Genomic DNA, 8221 nt, shown 5'->3' on the forward strand with positions numbered 1-8221 from the left:
GAAAACCAGAATATTTCTGGTTTCATCCAGTCATACCCGGACAAAGTGGTGTGGAATTCGTATGCAATGGACCGAGAAAATCACAGTAAAAATGGTTTTGGATAAAAGCAAAGTCTTTTCGTTAGGCAAGTGCATAAAATGTCATCTATACAAACAGAAATATCATGTTTGTTTGCCGCAGTTCCTATAGCTTTCTCCCTAGAAAATATGAATGTGTAGAGCTGGTGTCCCCATTATGAACCAGTTAGTGTTTGTACGGTTCCAAATTAAATGTTCCCTGATAAAAACATTCAAAACTATAAAGTCCATCGATAATATCCAGAAAACACAAACACAGAGGCTGTAGGAATATTTCGGATTGAGTTAGGCAAAACACAACCGGATTTTTCCAGTTTCATCCAGTCATATCCGGACAAACTGGTGTGGAATACGTACGCAACGGACCGAGAAAATCATAGTAAAATGGTTTGGGAGAAAAGCAAAGTCTTTTCATTAGGCAAGTGCATAAAATGTCATCTATACAAACAAAAATATCATGTTTGTTTGCCGCAGTTCCTCTAGCTTTCTCCCTAGAAAATATGAATGTGTAGAGCTGGTGTCCCCATGATGAACCAATTAGTTTTTCCAAGCACAAAATTCAATGCTCCCTGAAAAAAAAAACATTCAAAAAATAAAGTCCGTTGATAATATCCAGAAAACAGAAACACAGAGGCTGTAGCAATATTTCGGATTGAGTTAGCCAACACACAACCAGATATTTCTGGTTTCATCCAGTCATATCCGGACAAACTGGTGTGGAATTAGTATGCAATGGACCGAGAAAATCACAGTAAAAATGGTTTTGGATAAAAGCAAAGTCTTTTTATTAGGCAAGTGCATAAAATGTCATCTATACAAACAGAAATATCATGTTTGTTTTCCACAGTTACTCTAGCTTTCTCCCTAGAAAATACGAATGTGTAGAGCTGGTGTCCCCATGATGAACCAGTTAGTGTTTGTACGGTACAAAATGAAATGTTCCCTGATAAAAACTTTCAAAAGTGTAAAGTCCATTGATAATATCCAGAAAACACAAACACAGAGGCTTTCACAATATTTCGGATTGAGTTAGCCAAAACAAAACCAGATATGTCTGGTTTCATCCAGTCATATCCGGACAAAGTAGTGTGGAATTCGTATGCAATGGACCAAGAAAATCACAGTACAAAAGGTTTTGGAGTAATGCAAGACTTTTCGTTAGGCAAGTGCATAAAATGTCATCTATACAAATAGAAATATCATGTTTGTTTACCGCAGTACATCTACTTTTCCCCTAGAAAATACGAATGTGTAGAGCTGGTGTCCCCATGATGAATCAATTAGTTTTTCCAAGCACAAAATTACATGCTCCCTGAAAAAAAAACATTCAAAAAAATAAAGTCCGTGGATAATATTCGAATACACAAACAAAGAGGCTGTAGCAATATTTTCGATTGAGTTAGCCAAAACACAACCGGATATGTCTGGTTTCATCCAGTCATATCCGGACAAAGTGGTGTGGAATTCGTATGCAATGGACCGAGAAAATCACAGTACAAATGGTTTTGGAGAAGAGCAAAGACATTTCGTTAGGCAAGTGTATAAAATGTAATCTATACAAACAGAAATATCATGTTTATTTGCTGCAGTTCCTCTAGCTTTCTTCCTATAAATTACGAATATGTAGAGCTGGTGTTTCCATGTGGAACCAATTACTGTATGCAAGCTCAAAATAAAATGTTCCCCGATAATAAACATTCAAAACAATAAAGTCCGTTGATAATATCCAGAAAACACAAACACAGATTCCGTAGCAATATCTGGGTTTGAGTTATCCAAAACAAAACCAGATATTTCTGGTTTCATCCAGTGATATCCGGACAAAGTGGTGTGGAATTCGTATGAAATGGACCGAGAGAATCACAGTACAAATGGTTTTGGGGATAACCAAAGTCTTTTCGTTAGGCAAGTGCGTAAAATGTCATCGATACAAACAGAAATATCATGTTTGTTTGTCGCAGTTCCTCTAGCTTTCTTCCTATAAATTACGAATATGTAGAGCTGGTGTCTCCATGTGGAACCAATTACTGTATCCAAGCTCAAAATAAAATGTTCCCCGATAATAAACATTCAAAACAATGAAGTCCGTTGATAATATCCAGAAAACACAAACACAGAGGCCGTAGCAATATCTGGGATTGAGTTATCCAAAACAAAACCAGATATTTCTGATTTCATCCAGTCATATACGGATAAGTATTGTGGAATTCGTATGCAATGGACCGAGAGAATCACAGTACACATGGTTTTGGAGAAAAGCAAAGTCTTTTCGTTAGGCAATTGCATAAAATGTCATCGATACAAACAGAAATATCATGTTTGTTTTCCACAGTTCCTCTAGCTTTCTCCCTAGAAAATACGAATGTGTAGAGCTGGTGTCCCCATGATGAAGCAATTTCTTTTTCCAAACACAAAATCAAATGTTCCCGAAAAAAAAACCTTCAAAATAATAAAGTCCATCGATAATATCCAGAAAACACAAACACAGAGGCCGTAGCAATATCTGGGATTGAGTTATCCAAAAGAAAACCGTAATATTTCTGGTTTCATCCAGTCATACCCGGACAAAGTGGTGTGGAATTCGTATGCAATGGACCGAGAAAATCACAGTAAAAATGGTTTTGGATAAAAGCAAAGTCTTTTCGTTAGGCAAGTGCATAAAATGTCATCTATACAAACAGAAATATCATGTTTGTTTGCCACAGTTCCTATAGCTTTCTCCCTAGAAAATATGAATGTGTAGAGCTGGTGTCCCCATTATGAACCAGTTAGTGTTTGTACGGTTCCAAATTAAATGTTCCCTGATAAAAACATTCAAAACTATAAAGTCCATCGATAATATCCAGAAAACACAAACACAGAGGCTGTAGGAATATTTCGGATTGAGTTAGGCAAAACACAACCGGATTTTTCCAGTTTCATCCAGTCATATCCGGACAAACTGGTGTGGAATACGTACGCAACGGACCGAGAAAATCACAGTAAAAATGATTTTGGAGAAAAGCAAAGTCTTTTCATTAGGCAAGTGCATAAAATGTCATCTATACAAACAAAAATATCATGTTTGTTTGCCGCAGTTCCTCTAGCTTTCTCCCTAGAAAATATGAATGTGTAGAGCTGGTGTCCCCATGATGAACCAATTAGTTTTTCCAAGCACAAAATTCAATGCTCCCTGAAAAAAAAAAATTCAAAAAATAAAGTCCGTTGATAATATCCAGAAAACAGAAACACAGAGGCTGTAGCAATATTTCGGATTGAGTTAGCCAACACACAACCAGATATTTCTGGTTTCATCCAGTCATATCCGGACAAACTGGTGTGGAATTAGTATGCAATGGACCGAGAAAATCACAGTAAAAATGGTTTTGGATAAAAGCAAAGTCTTTTTGTTAGGCAAGTGCATAAAATGTCATCTATACAAACAGAAATATCATGTTTGTTTTCCACAGTTACTCTAGCTTTCTCCCTAGAAAATACGAATGTGTAGAGCTGGTGTCCCCATGATGAACCAGTTAGTGTTTGTACGGTACAAAATGAAATGTTCCCTGATAAAAACTTTCAAAAGTGTAAAGTCCATTGATAATATCCAGAAAACACAAAAACAGAGGCTGTAGGAATATTTCGGATTGAGATAGCCAAAACAAAACCAGATATGTCTGGTTTCATCCAGTCATATCCGGACAAAGTAGTGTGGAATTCGTATGCAATGGACCAAGAAAATCACAGTACAAATGGTTTTGGAGTAATGCAAGACTTTTCGTTAGGCAAGTGCATAAAATGTCATCTATACAAATAGAAATATCATGTTTGTTTACCGCAGTACATCTACTTTTCCCCTAGAAAATACGAATGTGTAGAGCTGGTGTCCCCATGATGAATCAATTAGTTTTTCCAAGCACAAAATTACATTCTCCCTGAAAAAAAACATTCAAAAAAATAAAGTCCGTGGATAATATTCGAATACACAAACACAGAGGCTGTAGCAATATTTTGGATTGAGTTAGCCAAAACACAACCGGATATGTCTGGTTTCATCCAGTCATATCCGGACAAACTGGTGTGGAATTCGTATGCAATGGACCGAGAAAATCACAGTAAAAATGGTTTTGGATAAAAGCAAAGTCTTTTTGTTAGGCAAGTGCATAAAATGTCATCTATACAAACAGAAATATCATGTTTGTTTTCCACAGTTACTCTAGCTTTCTCCCTAGAAAATACGAATGTGTAGAGCTGGTGTCCCCATGATGAACCAGTTAGTGTTTGTATGGTACAAAATGAAATGTTCCCTGATAAAAACTTTCAAAAGTGTAAAGTCCATTGATAATATCCAGAAAACACAAACACAGAGGCTTTCACAATATTTCGGATTGAGTTAGCCAAAACAAAACAAGATATGTCTGGTTTCATCCAGTCATATCCGGACAAAGTAGTGTGGAATTCGTATGCAATGGACCAAGAAAATCACAGTACAAATGGTTTTGGAGTAATGCAAGACTTTTCGTTAGGCAAGTGCATAAAATGTCATCTATACAAATAGAAATATCATGTTTGTTTGCTGCAGTTCCTCTAGCTTTCTTCCTATAAATTACGAATATGTAGAGCTGGTGTTTCCATGTGGAACCAATTACTGTATGCAAGCTCAAAATAAAATGTTCCCCGATAATAAACATTCAAAACAATAAAGTCCGTTGATAATATCCAGAAAACACAAACACAGATTCCGTAGCAATATCTGGGATTGAGTTATCCAAAACAAAACCAGATATTTCTGGTTTCATCCAGTGATATCCGGACAAAGTGGTGTGGAATTCGTATGAAATGGACCGAGAGATTCACAGTACAAATGGTTTTGGGGATAACCAAAGTCTTTTCGTTTGGCAAGTGCGTAAAATGTCAATATACAAACAGAAATATCATGTTTGTTTGCCGCAGTTCCTCTTGCTTTCTCCCTAGAAAATACGAACATGTAGAGCTGGTGTCCCCATTTTTAACCAATTATTTTTCCAAGCACAAAATTAAACGTTCCCTGAAAAAAAACATTCAAAAAAATTAAATCCGTGATAATATCAGGAATACACAAACACAGAGGCTGTAGCAATATTTCGGATTGAGTTAGCCAACACAAAACCAGATATTTCTGGTTTCATCCAGTCATATCCAGACAAAGTGGTGTGGAATTCGTATGCAATGGACCGAGAAAATCACAGTAAAAATGGTTTTGGAGAAAAGCAAAGCCTTTACGTTAGGCAACTGCATAAAATGTCATCTATAGAAACAGAAATATCATGTTTGTTTGCCGCAGTTCCTCTAGCTTTCTTCCTAGAAAATACGAATGTGTAGAGCTGGTGTCCCCATGATGAACCAATTTTTTTTTTCCAAGCACAATATCAAATGTTCCCGGAAAAATCATTCAAAACAATAAAGTCCGTTGACAATATCCAGAAAATGCAAATACAGAGGCCGTAGGAATATTTGGAATTGAGATAGCCAAAAAAAAAAAAAAAACAAAACGGATATTTCTGGTTTCATCCAGTCACATCCGGACAAACTGGTGTGGAATACGTACGCAACGGACCGAGAAAATCACAGTACAAATGGTTTTGGATAAAAGCAAAGTATTTTCGTTAGTGAACTGAATAAAATGTCATCTATACATACAAAATATCATGCTTGTTTGCCACAGTTCCTCTAGCTTCTCCCTAGAAAATACGAATGTGTAGAGCTTGTGTCCCCATGATGAACCAATTACTGTTTCTACGGTTCAAAAATTAAATGTTCCCTGATAAAAATATTCAAAACTATAAAGCCCATCGATAATATCCAGAAAACACAAACACAGAGGCTTTCAAAATATTTCGGATTGAGTTAGCCAAAACACATCCGGATATTTCTGGTTTCATGCAGTCATATCTGGACTAAGTGGTGTGGAATTCGTATGCAATGGACCAAGAAAATCACAATAAAAATTGTTTTGGAGAAAAGCAAAGTCTTTTCATTAGGGAACTGTATAAAATGTCATCGATACAAACAGAAATATCATTTCTGTTTGCCGCAGTTCCTCTAGCTTACTCCCTAGAAAATACGAATGTGTAGAGCTGGTGTCCCCATGATTAACCAATTAGTTTTTCCAAGCACAAATTAAATGCTCCCAGAAAAAAAATTCAAAAAAATATACTTCGAGGATAATATCAGGAATGCACAAACACAGAGGCTGTAGCAATATTTCGGATTGAGTTAGCCAAAACTCAACCTGATTTTTTCAGTTTCATCCAGTCATATCCGGACAAACTGGTGTGGAATTCGTATGCAATGGACTGAGAAAATCACAGTAAAAATGGTTTTGGAGAAGAGCAAATACTTTTTGTTAGGCAAGTGCATAAAAGGTCATCGATGCAAACAGAAATATCATGTTTGTTTGCCGCAGTTCCTCTAGCTTTCCCCTAGAAAATACGAATGTGTAGAGCTTGTGTCCCCATGATGAACCAGTTAGTTTTTCCAAGCACAAAATTAAATGCTCCCAGAAAAAAAATTCAAAAAAATAAAGTCCGTGGATAATATCAGGAATACACAAACACAGAGGCTGTAGCAATATTTCGGATTGAGTTAGCCAAAACACAACCTGATTTTTCCAGTTTCATCCAGAGATATCCGGACAAACTGGTGTGGAATTCATATGCAATGGACTGAGAAAATCACAGTAAAATTGGTTTTTGAGAAAAGCAAAATCTTTTCATTAGGCAAGTGCATAAAATGTCATCTATACAAACAAAATATCATGCTTCTTTGCCACAGTTCCTCTAGCTTTCTCCCTAGAAAATACGAATGTGTAGAGCTGCTGTCCTCATGATGAACCAGTTAGTGTTTGTACGGTACAAAATGAAATGTTCCCTGATAAAAACATTCAAAAGAATGAAGTCCATCGATAATATCCAGAAAATACAAGCACAGAGTCTGTAGCAATATTTCGGATTGAGTTAGCCAAAACACAACAGAATATTTCTATGCAAACAGAAATATCATGTTTGTTTGCCGCAGTTCCTCTAGCTTTCCCCTAGAAAATAGGAATGTGTAGAGTTGGGGTCCCCATCATGAACCAATTAGATTTTCCAAGCACCAAATTAAATGCTCCCTGAAAAAAAATTCAAAAAAATAAACTCCGTGGAAAATATCAGGAATACACAAACACAGAGGCTTCAGCAATATTTCGGATTGAGTTAGCCAACACACAACCAGATATTTCTGGTTTCATCCAGTCATACCTGGAAAAAGTGGTGTGGAATTCGTATGCAATGAACAGAGAAAATCAAAGTAAAAATGGTTTTGAAGAAAAGCAAAGTCTTTTCACTGGCAAGTGCGTAAAATGTCATCTGTACAAACAGAAATATCATGTTTGTTTGCAGCAGTTCCTCTACCTTTCCCCTAGAGAATATGAATGTGTAAAGCTGGTGTCTCCATGTGGAACCAATTACTGTATCCAAGCTCAAAATAAAATGTTCCCCGATAATAAACATTCAAACAATTAAGTCCATTGATAATATCCAGAAAACACACACACAGAGGCCGTAGCAATATTTTGATTGAGTTAGCCAAAACAAAACCAGATATTTCTGGTTTCATCCAGTCATATCCGGACAAAGTTGTGTGGAATTCGTATGCAATGGACTGAGAAAATCACAGTAAAAATGGTTTTGGAGAAGAGCAAATACTTTTCGTTAGGCAAGTGCATAAAATGTCATCTATACAAACAGAAATATCATGTTTGTTTGCCCCATTTCCTCTAGCTTTCTCCCTAGAAAATACGAATGTGTAGAGCTGGTGTCCCCATTTTTAACCAATTATTTTTCCAAGCACAAAATCAAATGTTCCCTGAAAAAAAACATTCAAAACCATAAAGTCCATGGATAATATCAGGAATACACAAACACAGAGGCTGTAGAAATATTTAGGATTGAGTTAACCAAAACACAACCGGATATTTCTAGTTTCATCCAGTCATATCTGGTGAACTGGTGTGGAATTCAAATGCAATGGACCGAGAAAATCACAGTACAAATGGTTTTGGAGATAAGCAAAGTCTTTTCGTTAGGCAAGTGTATAAAATGTCATCTCTAGAAACAGAAATATCATGTTTGTTTGCCTCAGT

This window comes from Lepus europaeus, unplaced genomic scaffold (genome assembly GCF_033115175.1).
Source record: "Lepus europaeus isolate LE1 unplaced genomic scaffold, mLepTim1.pri SCAFFOLD_60, whole genome shotgun sequence".
NCBI classification, from domain to species: Eukaryota; Metazoa; Chordata; class Mammalia; order Lagomorpha; family Leporidae; genus Lepus; species Lepus europaeus.